The sequence below is a fragment of the Talpa occidentalis genome, unplaced genomic scaffold, assembly GCF_014898055.3.
Source record: "Talpa occidentalis isolate TD23 unplaced genomic scaffold, MPIMG_talOcc4v2.1 talOcc4.13, whole genome shotgun sequence".
Classification (NCBI taxonomy): Eukaryota; Metazoa; Chordata; class Mammalia; order Eulipotyphla; family Talpidae; genus Talpa; species Talpa occidentalis.
This window is the reverse complement of record NW_023601322.1, coordinates 91621936-91634316: the sequence shown is the minus strand read 5'-3', so window position 1 is coordinate 91634316 and position 12381 is coordinate 91621936.

Below are 12381 nucleotides of genomic sequence, written 5' to 3'. Positions count from 1 at the left end.
ATGGTCCATAGATGGTGCTAGAAGGAATTATGCTCAGTGAAATAAGCCAGAAGGAAGAAGAAAAATATTGGATGGTTTCACTTATAGTGGGGATATAAGGGAACCAAATAAGACACCAGTGTAAAAAAATACTAACAGTACAAAACACAACATAGCAAAACCGGACAATTATAAACCAGAGACATCCTGCAGGGGAGGGGCAGGGAGAGGGATCAGAGGGAGGGAGGGAGGAGCACAGGGGACTGAGGTGATGGTGCACGGGTGCCTTGGGGAAGGAAACTCTATGGGGACTACACCTGAGGGGGTGGCAGAAGCAAATATTAATAATTTCTACGTCTCTTCCCAAGCACCTTCACAGCTCAAATCCTCCCTAAACTCCAGCACAGTGGCCCTTTGTGATGTTAAGCTTGGTACAAACTACAAAGTCCCCAGTATTTACCATAGTGGCCATTTGTTTTGATGTGACAATATCAGAGATGGAGAGAATCAATTCCCTCAGGTTGGAATGCTACGTATTCTGCACTGTTGATGGCTACAGGCTTTGGCATGCCAGACCTGAGTGCCAGAATCGGAGTTACAGAAATACCTGGAAGTTCTAGATTAACTGCATTTAATATATACATCTCTGTGTGTGCGTGTGTGGTGTGTGTGTGTGTGAGATAAATAGCCTCTAAATCTCAGGCCCCAGGGAGGGAACCATTCCATTACAGCCTTTCTGCAAAAGATCTTTCCTGCAAATGCAGCCTCTGTTCCTCAGTCTGCCTCTGTCTCACACAGCACATTGAAGCAACATTCCCCTTTGCATTATGGCCTCTTGTTTATGTCTTCCTGCCAAGCTTCTTCCTCAGCTCGTGATAATTTCCCCAGGGCCTCACTACTCCTGCCTTCCTAGGAGTCCTGCCCTACCTCCCACGCTTCTGGCATTCAAGCAGGTGCTTGTTTGAAACTGCTTGAGACAATATAAATTCTACCCTGAAGAGCTTCTGGATACCATACCATGCAAGTGAAGATAAGCAGTAAGTAAGGTTTTGGGTGTTCCAGAACAGCCTATGACTTGTAAGAAGTTTCTCAAATTTCTACACTGCATAGCCCACTGGGAAGAAATCTAGTGAGACCTATTACCTAATTCTATAAACCATTGCAGGTACTTTTGCTTTTGCAGCCTGAGGAAATGTTGCCAAATATAATTTAAGCACCTTGCCTCAAAGGAGATAAGAGCAGTGTGATGTAAAAATCAATTGCAATGTCTTACATCCCTGCACTCAGTGTCGCCATCTTACTCATCCAATCCTTTTCATGTATGTAAATTCCAAAACTATCATTTATTAAAGAAGCTATATTACTATGGAACCATTCATTGGAATTAAAATTTGTAGGACATACACTTGCATACAAATTAGATTGGGCTCAAATTTAAGTATGCATATTTTCACATAACTTCCTGCAAAAATCAATACAATTGGCTATGTTCCTAAATAAAACTTCTTCAAAATTTTGGATTTTGTTCCCTCTACCATTTATAGAGAAATTTTCCACCCAGTGCGAGGGTGAAAGACAGCAACGGAAGTGAGGTTTAACAGGAAAAGGAACAGTAAGAAATTCTGTTTTATTAAGATTCTGTTTCTAAGATGGCTATGAGGTAACAAATATAGTTTTGATATTAAGAAAGTGTTATATAGGAATTGATTTATAAATAGTGCTTAATGTATGTTTTAATCTATATAACCTATTTTAATGTCAAAATGATTTGCTGCATCATGAGAGTAAGAACATTATCATCATTTACAGAGGAACCAAATACCAAAACCAGGCAGTCACCACAAAAAAATAAAACTATAGACCAGTTTCCCTGATGAACATAAATGAAAAAAATCTCAATAGTGTTTTAGCCAACTGAATTAAAAAATGCATTAAAAGGATCACACACCATGACCAAGTGGGATTCATCCCAGGGACACAGTAGCACATAGTCATAGTAGTACAAAACTTGAACTCTGCGTAGAAATTTATTTTATTTTATTTCTCAGGCTTTAATTTTAGATAATCATATTTTAATTAGGGATGTTCATTGTGTTTTTGGAAGAATTAGACAAAAACTAATTTTGCAACTGGATATAACAGAAGCAAGTTTTCTTTTAAAATTTTTTTTGTTGTAGAACTGGGTTTAAGATGCAGCACTATGAAGCTACCCACAGCCACCGCAACACGAGTTTGATCCCCAGCCAGGGAGCAATCCACAGGTGCAGCAGACCTCTCCTGACTCGCCTGCTGCTCCCCTCAGCAGTGTATTTCAGTCACCTGTTCTGCTCCCCGCTCTGTCTCTGGTGAATCCTCTCAACATCTCCCCTCTAGCCTAAACCCCAGATCTTGTAAGCATAAATAAATAAATCCTAAAAAAAAGAAACACCTGAACAGTGACTATCACTAAGAGAATGCTTTGCTTTTATGTGGCAGATGGCTGAGCCCATTTAGAGCATGCAGACTTGGGGGTCTCAAGGTACCCCTCATTCTTCCCAGTTACAGTAGCAAAGCATGAGTCTGAATAATATTTTTTGTATTCTTACAAACAATACATTTGTAATTCATATGTGTTTGGCTCTTCTGCTTGTAGATTTTGCCTTTAAACTTGAGCCTGAATTTTTACTGTGCACTTGCTTAAGAGCCGCTGTGAACGAACCAGCTTTCTTCTTGCTCACACATATCCAGCAAAAATCCCCACAAAAGATCTCTTTAAAAGAAGTCTATTGGGGCCTCCCTGGTGGCACAAGGGGTTAAGCGCCGCACTATGAAGCAATCAGCAGACCTCTCCTGTCTCACCCGCTGCTCCCCTCAGCAGTGTATTTCGTCAGTCTGCCTGTTCTGTTCCCTGCTCTGTCTCTGGTGAATCCTCTCACCCCCTGCATCTCTGGCTTGTACCCCAGCTCTTGTATGCATAAATAAATCTTAAAAAAAAAGAAATTTAGAGGGTTATAAGGCAAAACATAAGTTTATAAACGGGGGTGGGAAAAGGACGGAAGTGGAGAACATTTCTGAGGAATGGCCTCTATACCTCAACCTTATCTGGTCAGATTGACAGTTCTGACCACCCCTTGTGTAAGGATAAGGAGTCTGTGATTATTTGCAGATTAGGTAACATGTACTAGGACAGCCCATTTGCAGATCAGTATTTGTTGGCAGGGTGAAAGCTTGGCCACACAGAGAGAGGAAATGAAGTGACTCTATGACTAAAAAAGTCCCCAAGTAATACACACTAGTCTAGAAATCAGAATATTGTGGTTCTTCCACAAATAAGCACTGAGTCTAGATTCTATGAAACTGTGAAGAAAGCATGATTTTCAGTACCTATGATATTTGCTCTACAGCTACTCCTATTAAATATAGTTCTACACTGCTTTATTTTCCTTATTACAGTAATTATTACAACTATTATATTTTGAATAAATCATTAATCAATAACCCTTTAGAAAATTCCCATTATATAAGAAATTTCAATTATCTATAAGAAAAAATTAATTATATAAGCATCCAAGTCATAAATGCTATGAAAGACATGTTTCTGAAAGACAGATACAAAGGCTGTAAGCAGTTAAAATTCTCTTACATTTTCAATTCTCACCCATCACTGTACTTCTTGATTTCATCCTCTCTGTTCTACTAACACATGAAAATTCAAGTAGGGTGACTGTATAGGGATAATGAAAAGTTTTCATCCATAAAACTTTCTACTCCATTGCTTTTTCATCCATAATGCAACCTTTTCTGGGTCTCTGGTCTGTCCCAATGGTTGTCAAAATGATTGATGAAACTGTTGCTTGAAAAATATTTAGGAGCTTGGCTCCTTGAGTTTGTGGACAAGAGAGCAATGAAAAGCCATGTGAATATGACTAAACTATACTCCTGGTGGGCCAAAAACACTGCAAATTTGTATCACATACTTATTAAACAAAGTATTACTCAAAACCAATTTTGAGCAGGAAATGTTAAGTTTTGGATTGGTCTTGGCTTGATTTTTTATGGTGATTCAGGGCTGTACCACGTTTGTGTACTTAGTACCCTGAGGCATTTAAAAATCACACAGAGGTCTCATCAAAGTAAAATGCTCCCCTATAATCTAAGGGTCCCATATTTGCTATTAAGTTAGAGTTCAATTTACATAAACCTCAATTACAAGTTTGTTTTGAAGTTAATTGGCATTACCTTTTTTTAAACAAGCTTCAAGGAAAACATAAAACTCTAGACAATTCAAAAACTATAGCAAACTTCAAACAGATGTACTTCACACTAGTTTTTGTACTTTGTTGTCATTTCCATGAGTATTTGGCATCGTATCTAAATATATAATTTTACTAATATATTATTAATGAAAAAATAGAAAAAAACATTTAATGTACCTTTTATCAATGATTCAAAGCAAAGGCAGCATTTAATTGAAAGTTAAAATGTTGTTGGTTGGCACTATGGAGAGCTGTGTGGAGATTTCTGGGCCTACTAAACATAGAGCTTCCATAGGATCCAGCAATTCCACTACTAGGTATAACTCAAAGGACACAGAAACATCAATTCCAAAGAGCACCTGCACCCCTATGTTTATAGCAGCACTGTTTACAATAGCTAAGCTTTGGAAACAACCCAAATGACCAAACATAGATGACTGGATCAAGAAGATGTGGTCCATATACACCATGGGATATTACTCAGCATTCAAAAAAGATAAACACATGCCATTTGCAGCAACATGGATGGCGCTGGAAGCGATCATGCTCAGCAAAATAAGCCAGAAAGAAAAAGAAAAATACCGGATGGTCTCACTCATAGCAGGAATGTAGAAAACTTAAATAAGGGACCAGGAAAATAAATAACTATAACAAAGTGAAAATCAAAATCAACAAACAACTATGAACCAGAGACACTCTATGGGGAGTAGGGGCAGGGAGGGGTGGGATTGGGGTCAAAATATTGGGGGTTGCAATTGTATGGGGAATATAAAAATAAAATTTATATAAAAAATGTTGTTGGTTGGGTTATTTAGGTCAGCTTCTAAATAACCGTTTTTAAAAGTCTATGCAAGAACTGATTATGTTAAAAATTGGTGATTATCTTCAATGTTGTATTTATCTTTAAACAAAACGTGAAAAATAGTCATCAGAGATTTTATAATTATTTTATACTTATTTTTGCACCTCAAATTAGTCACCTCGAATTGCACTAGTATGATATCATCTCAAAGTCATTCTGCACAAATCCCCAGAGATGAACATTGAGACAGCCTCTGTCTCAATCTGTCTTTGATTCTATAATTAATCTGTTACACTCTAAATTTTCATGACCTATGTGGACACTAGCCTGAGTCTCTTAAAGTCTAGTCAATAGTCATTTCTCTATTCTATTCCTTTCTCTATTATTCTATTCTATTAATTTGTCAAAAACATGTGGGTTGTTCATTCAGTTCCTGAATCAAATGCTTACTATTTTCCTGGAACTCAGTACTAGAGTTACTGAGAAAAAGAATATTTGCTGCCTAGAAGGTCAATATCTCAAGGGAGAGTTGGGGATATAAAGGAAGAGTTTTAACAGTGGCATTAGAAAACAATATTCACATTGCTGTTTCCCATCGAAATAAAATCACATTATTTAGCTTGATTTAGAAAAAAACAGATAATCCATTCTTTTCTACAAGTAGATGGGTGTCCTAAAACCTTGTCAGAAATGAAATCATAATACAGAATATTTTACTTTTCCTTTATGTTTCCTTGAAATATCATAATTAGGTATTTATTTCTTGATGGGATGATGGATATGTTTAACAGTATGTCATTAAAGCTCATTAGAATGACTAAAATCCATGAAATAATTTAAAACTGAAAATTATAATCCTAATCATAGAACAGTGTGTCTGAAATCACCCTGAAAGATGACCCTTTTAAATACTCTCTTGTCAAATCCTTTTTAACATCTCAAGTTAAATATAAGAAAATTTTTTTTTAGCTTACAAAGGACTTCTCCAGATATTTTTATTTTCTCTTCAAATTATTGTTAGGTGGGGAAAGCAGATATCACTCTAACTGTGTCAACAGATTTTAGAGATTTAAAAACTTGGCAGAACAAAAGAATTTTCTTAACACCTAATCCAGTGTATTATTATGCACACTATATTTAAAACAAGGTCTGAGAAATATTAAATTACTTCCATAGAAATGAAGTTATTTACTTTTTAAATAAAAACAATTAAATTGGTATAAATGGATTCTAACTTGTTTGTAGGTATACAAATATTAAATATAAAAGTGTTTTTCAATAAAATGAGTGTATTTAAAATCAACATGGAAATTATGAGAAAACCCTCTGGAACAATGCCTATCATTTGGTTGAAAGTTAACCACACTGTCTTGAATAAGTGAATGGGTTATATTGTTTCTTCTTTCTCTCTGCACAAGAGAACAGCATCCAGGAGCTGACCCAGTACTACTACGCCAGCCACAAGTCTGAGATGCTGTGTGGGAGCACAAGGCCTCTCCTAGGGTACATCAGCAATTTCACAAGAACACCAGTAACACACAGGGCCTTTCTATGATTGTGGTGGGTCAAAAACAAGATCACTGTGAAATAATGTTTGGGACAGAAACAAAATCGAGAATATTGTCCACAACACATAAATGAATAAATATATCCACAACAAATATGTGTGTGTTTGTATACAGTATTTTTCAACTTTTAGTTACAGTGGATTCTCTCAAAATCTTTTTAACTAGTAAAGTTATAGGAAGAACAGAATAAACATCTCTAGAGATTGGTGAATTTGAAGGTTAGCACGGGAAGGTATTATAAGTAAAGACATGGGAAAGATACAGTACATCAGTAGAGACAGGGAGAAAAATCCCTCAACATAAACTAAAGCAGAAGACTTATCTGAGAGAAAAGTAAATTAGATTTATGAAGAGCAGCATTTATATATATATATATATATATATATATATAAATTTTATTTTATACATTATTTACATCATTTTTCATTTTTGCACAATGTATGCATTTTCATCTTGGTTATGATTCTAATACAGTAAAAATCAAAATCAACAAGCAACTATAAATCAGAGACACACTACTGGGGGCTGGGAGGGAGGAGGGCGTAGGATCAAAACAAGGGGGGCTGGGAATTGCATGGGGACTATAACCAAGATGAAGAGCAGCATTTCACAGAGTCATGATATAAGCAATTAAAAATAAATCAGTTAATTTCGATATGGCTTAGTATTTCTGATTGATCTTCCAGAGCTGCTGTTGATAATATATCAAGAATCAATTTAGCATTCTGTTGAAAACAAAGTTTATAATACTCATTTAATGGATTTTGATGCCTCAGGCAGCACAGTGATGTAAAAATGATTAAAATGTGCCACATTTCTGTGTAATCAATAAAATTTCTCTCTAAAATTGGCTAGAATCTAAACAGTCCTGAGAAGCCTTGACTATGCAGTATCTATAGAATTGCAAATAACCATCTACCATTAGACATCTCATTCTCCAGTTTATTAGTACTGATAGAATCCAATCCAATCCAAAGTCATCATTCAATAAAAAAGTAAACTAAAAAGTATATATCAAAACCCTACCATAAGTATATAAAATTTTGGAAAATGATGACACAGTATGCATAGCTGTGTATTTAAGATAATAACAATGTTCTCTAACCCTTGATTTATTTATTGAGATAACACTAGTTTAGAATACTATATATAATTCAGAAATATTGGTTCACACCTCTTTTAAAAGGGCTGGTGAAGGGCCTCCCTGGTGGCACAGCGGTTGAGCGCTGGGTTGCGAAGCTGCCCGCAGCCTCTGCAGCGCCGGTTCGATCCCCGGCTGCTCCCCGGCCACCGGAGGAGGGTCCCACATGGCGTGCAGACCTCTCCTGCCGCCCGCTGCTCCCCTCAGCAGTGTACTTCGGTCCTTCTGCCTGCTCTGCTCCCCGCTCTGGCTCTGGTGAATTCTCTCACCCTCCCGCGCTTCTGACTGTACCCAGTGCTTGTATAAATAAATAAATAAATCTTTAAAAAAAAAAAAAAAAAAAAAAAGGGCTGGTGAATCAATTACAAATTTGGGTATATAAAAGAGAGTAAAAAAATCTATTAGCTGTATTATTTAAAGGTAAATTCTAAATATAACAGTAATTATGAGATTTTTTACTTTCTTCTCAAAGAAAATAAAACTGAACTGGATAACACTAATGTGGCACCATAAATTACTTTTAAGTGTTTGTGAATGCATTCATGTATTTCACAAAGAGACTTTCTGCACTCATTTATGAGTTCAGAATAAACAATATTAACTTTGTGTCAAAATTGTAAAGAAAGAATTGTGTATTTCTGCTACAGTTTGAGCAAACACAGATGTGTATACATATTTGTTTACATGACAGCTATCTATTTTAAAAATGTTGTTATCCTCAAGGAAATTTTATGATTCATATAGCAAAATAAATTTGGAGTTTACACTTCATATATGTAATCCTTCTATGAATTAATTATCATTTAGTGAATTCACCTTCTAATGTATCTGATAAGAAATGCACATACTCCCGGAAATATGGCAATCAACATGCTCACTCTATCCCATAGAAATAAAAAACACCTCAATAACCCTTTAAGCATCTGTGTCTCATCACTTAGTCAACTATCTTTCTAGTTACTGAGATACAAATAATAAACTTAGTTGTTAAATAATTACTGCTTCTATTTATAATATGTATGTATAGTGCATGCTGGGGGAATTTAATATGATTTAGCTTATTTCTGAAACATTAAGTACTATTACTGACCAATAATACATGAGTGTTCTGTATGAGCTTGCACTCAAATCACATATCCTTAACTATTTTTTTTTATTTTTTTTAAATAATAAATTTTATTTTTATATTCCCCCATACAACTCCACATGCCCCATTCTGACCCCAATCCCTCCCCTCCCGGCCCCCACCCCCCAAAAAGTGTCTCTGGTTCATAGTTTTTTGTTGATTTTGATTTTCACTTTCTTAAGTTATTCATTTTCCTAGTCCCTTATTTAAGTTTTCTAGATTCCTGCTATGAGTGAGACCATCCGGTATTTTTCTTTTTCTTTTTGGCTTATTTCGCTGAGCATGATCCCTTCCAGTGCCATCCATGTTGCTGCAAATTTTTTGAATGCTGAGTAATATTCCATGGTATATATGTACCACATCTTCTTGATCCAGTCATCTATTTTTGGGCATTTGGGCTGTTTCCAAAGCTTAGCTATTGTAAATAGTGCTGCTATAAACATAGGTGTGCAGGTGTTCTTTGGAATTGATGTTTCTGTGTCCTTTGGGTAAATACCTAGGAGTGGAATTGCTGGATCCTATGGAAGCTCTATGTTTAGTAGGTCCAGAAATCTCCACACAGCTCTCCATAGTGGTTGGACCAGTTTGCACTCCCACCAACAGTGCAGGAGAGTTCCTTTTTCTCCACATCCTCGCCAACATTTGTTGTTGCTAGTTTTTTTTAATATGAAAAAAAATGTTCAACGTCACTTGTAATCAGGGAAATGCAAATCAAAACTACCATGAGATACCATCTTACACCAGTGAGAATGGCACATATCCTTAATTCTTAAAGAAAAATATCTTGTTTATAATAGTGCCACTGATTACTTCAGCATTGTTATGATAAATATGCCTTAATTATTGAACACTCACTGCTGGGAAATCTACAGGATCGTAACATTTATCACTCACAAAATTCCTGGTTAGGTGCTGTTTTCCCCAGTTTACACATGAAGAAATAGAGCCGAAAATAGAGAAATGGACAATATGTCCACTAAAACACAAATTCAGGCCCAAGTCAACCAAAAGGTTGACTATGGTCTTTGTAGCCTTCGCCTACATTGTGCTAGTCAGGAGACTCTTAAAGATGTAAAGAAATGAGCTGGAAAGACTGGAACCTTAATCACTGGCAAGATTGGGTGGAGCTGTATGACATTACCTGTGGGGCACACCCAGGTCCTCCAATGGTGCAGGTGAAGAGCATTTCCTGTTTGAGTTCTTCTACCTTGCTCTCCTTCATCCTCATAGGCCTGCCACTTTCTAAGGTTTTAAAAATGTGAGGGCCTCCGGCCTATGTATACAGCACAGCAGGTATGAAGCTCATCATTGTGCTTTTTCAATGACTAGTGTAGGGTATTAATACAACATGGCAGTTAACACAGATTACGTGCTGGAAAACCTGATTTCTAATACTCTGCAAAAGGAGTTTATATGCAGATCAACCTAAGAACATTTCCTTTTGGAAAAAATTAGAATCATTCCTACAATTCCTATGGAACATCTCAATAACCCATCAAAATAATTTGTTTCTATTTTCAATTTGTTATTTTACTTTATAAAATACCATAGAATCAGAGATAATTCAAAATAAAACTATTTTAAGACTGCGATGTGGGCTCCTATGTTCACCTTTTATTCACTTTTGCCTTCATATCCCACAGAGAATGAAAAAGTAAAAATCCTATTTCTCAGATTCCTTATCAACATTGTGGTCTACATCAATGACAGCTCCACAATGAGATTTAGAAGTTAGGAATTATTTCAGCATGGCTATTTTTCTTGTAGCAAGCACGACTGTGAAAAGGATCTATTTCATGAGCAGTGTTACACTGCCCAGTCTCTCACTTTGTGGGGTCATGAAGCATTTTCAACGGGACAGTGGAAGACTCTTCTCCCCTCTTTCGTGATAGTCTAATAACAGAGCCAGAGCATCATACCCTCCAGTGGGCACTCAAAAGGTGTTCTTCTTTGTTTTTTAATTGTAAATTGAGGTAATGATGGCTTATAATACTGTATAAGTTTTAGAAGTATGGCTTCACACCGTGACAAATGTATTTACCACACACACCAACCACAACATGTCTAGTTACTACTCACCAGCATCAATTCTTCCACCCCCAAGAAAACACAAAGAAATTGAAAGAGATTCTGAGCTCATGGAATGGAAGAGGTAACATTGTTAAAACAGTCATCACACCTAAAGGAATATACAGATTTAGTGCCATTCCCATCAAAATTCCAATAGCATTTTTTTTTCACATAAGTAAAACTAACAATGCTAAAAATTATATGGAATCACAAAAGACTCCAGATTGCTAAAGTAATTTAGAGGAAAATAGAACAAAATGGACATATCACGCTCACTGACTTCAGATTATACTACAAAGTCATAGTAACCAAAACAGTATGGAACTGGAATAAAAACAGGCAATGAGACTGAATACAGAACCCAGAAATAAATCTACACATATATGAGCAACTAGTTTATGACAAAGGAACCAAAAGCACACAATGAAGCAAAGAAAAACTCTCCAAGGCATTTGTAGGCATTCTTCAAGATCCAGACTACAGTCAACAACTCTAACCCTTCTAAAGACACCATAAGCACTTAAGAACTATTACTACATCCCTTAGTGTTAAGATATCTACAAGAGATTATTATTCCACAATATCCTAATGACACAATATTAGAAGCATGCTGAATACCATGCTACCAAGGAAAACAAATATTCTCGTACATCAAAACAGAAAATTAAATTACATTGTGTTTATTTTATCACTTGATCAACAAAAATAATATATTCATTCTGAAGAAAGCTTCTTAGTTGGACAAAAAGACTATATATATCTAGCACTCATAAAACTAAATGAGTTCTGTACCTGCACTCATAACAGATAATGGAAATCTAGCTTTCAAAAAAGAAGTTCTGGATAGATATGTTTCCCCTTATCCAAATATTTTGAAAATGTGAAGTCAAATTTAGTTTTAGCTATTTCTAGAAAGGCTTTTCTTTTTCTTTATTTTTGTCAACTTTAGGAATCAAAGACATAATTTATGAATTTTCACAGTTATTTTTTTCATCTCACTGAATATGTACTTTTGAATTCTCCTTTGTGTAGTTACATGTTCTGTTTTTGTGATAAAAGAAGAAATCTTACCGGGTTAAAAAAATCACTTCTGGTAAAATATTCCAATAACTGACATGTTTGGATATATTACTTAATGATATTATTGTGTCATCAGGGAGTCCTAAACTGCTTACAGAAGACAAAACCAAGGAGGACAAAGAAATGAATCTTAGCAACTAAAGTATTGTACAGCAGTCTTGATGCTTCGGAAATTGTTTGTAAGACCAATCTGTGCTTTAGGCACTGTGCTTTTACAGAAAAAATAATCTATAAATAACTCAAAGTTTTGCAGCTCAACTGACTTAGTTCTTGTCCGCCTGCCCTTGTCTCCCTTGAAGTACTTGAGCAACCAAATATTTTTCCATTCCTGAAACAAGTCTCACATATGATCAGCTTGAGGGCGATTTTGTTGTTGTTGC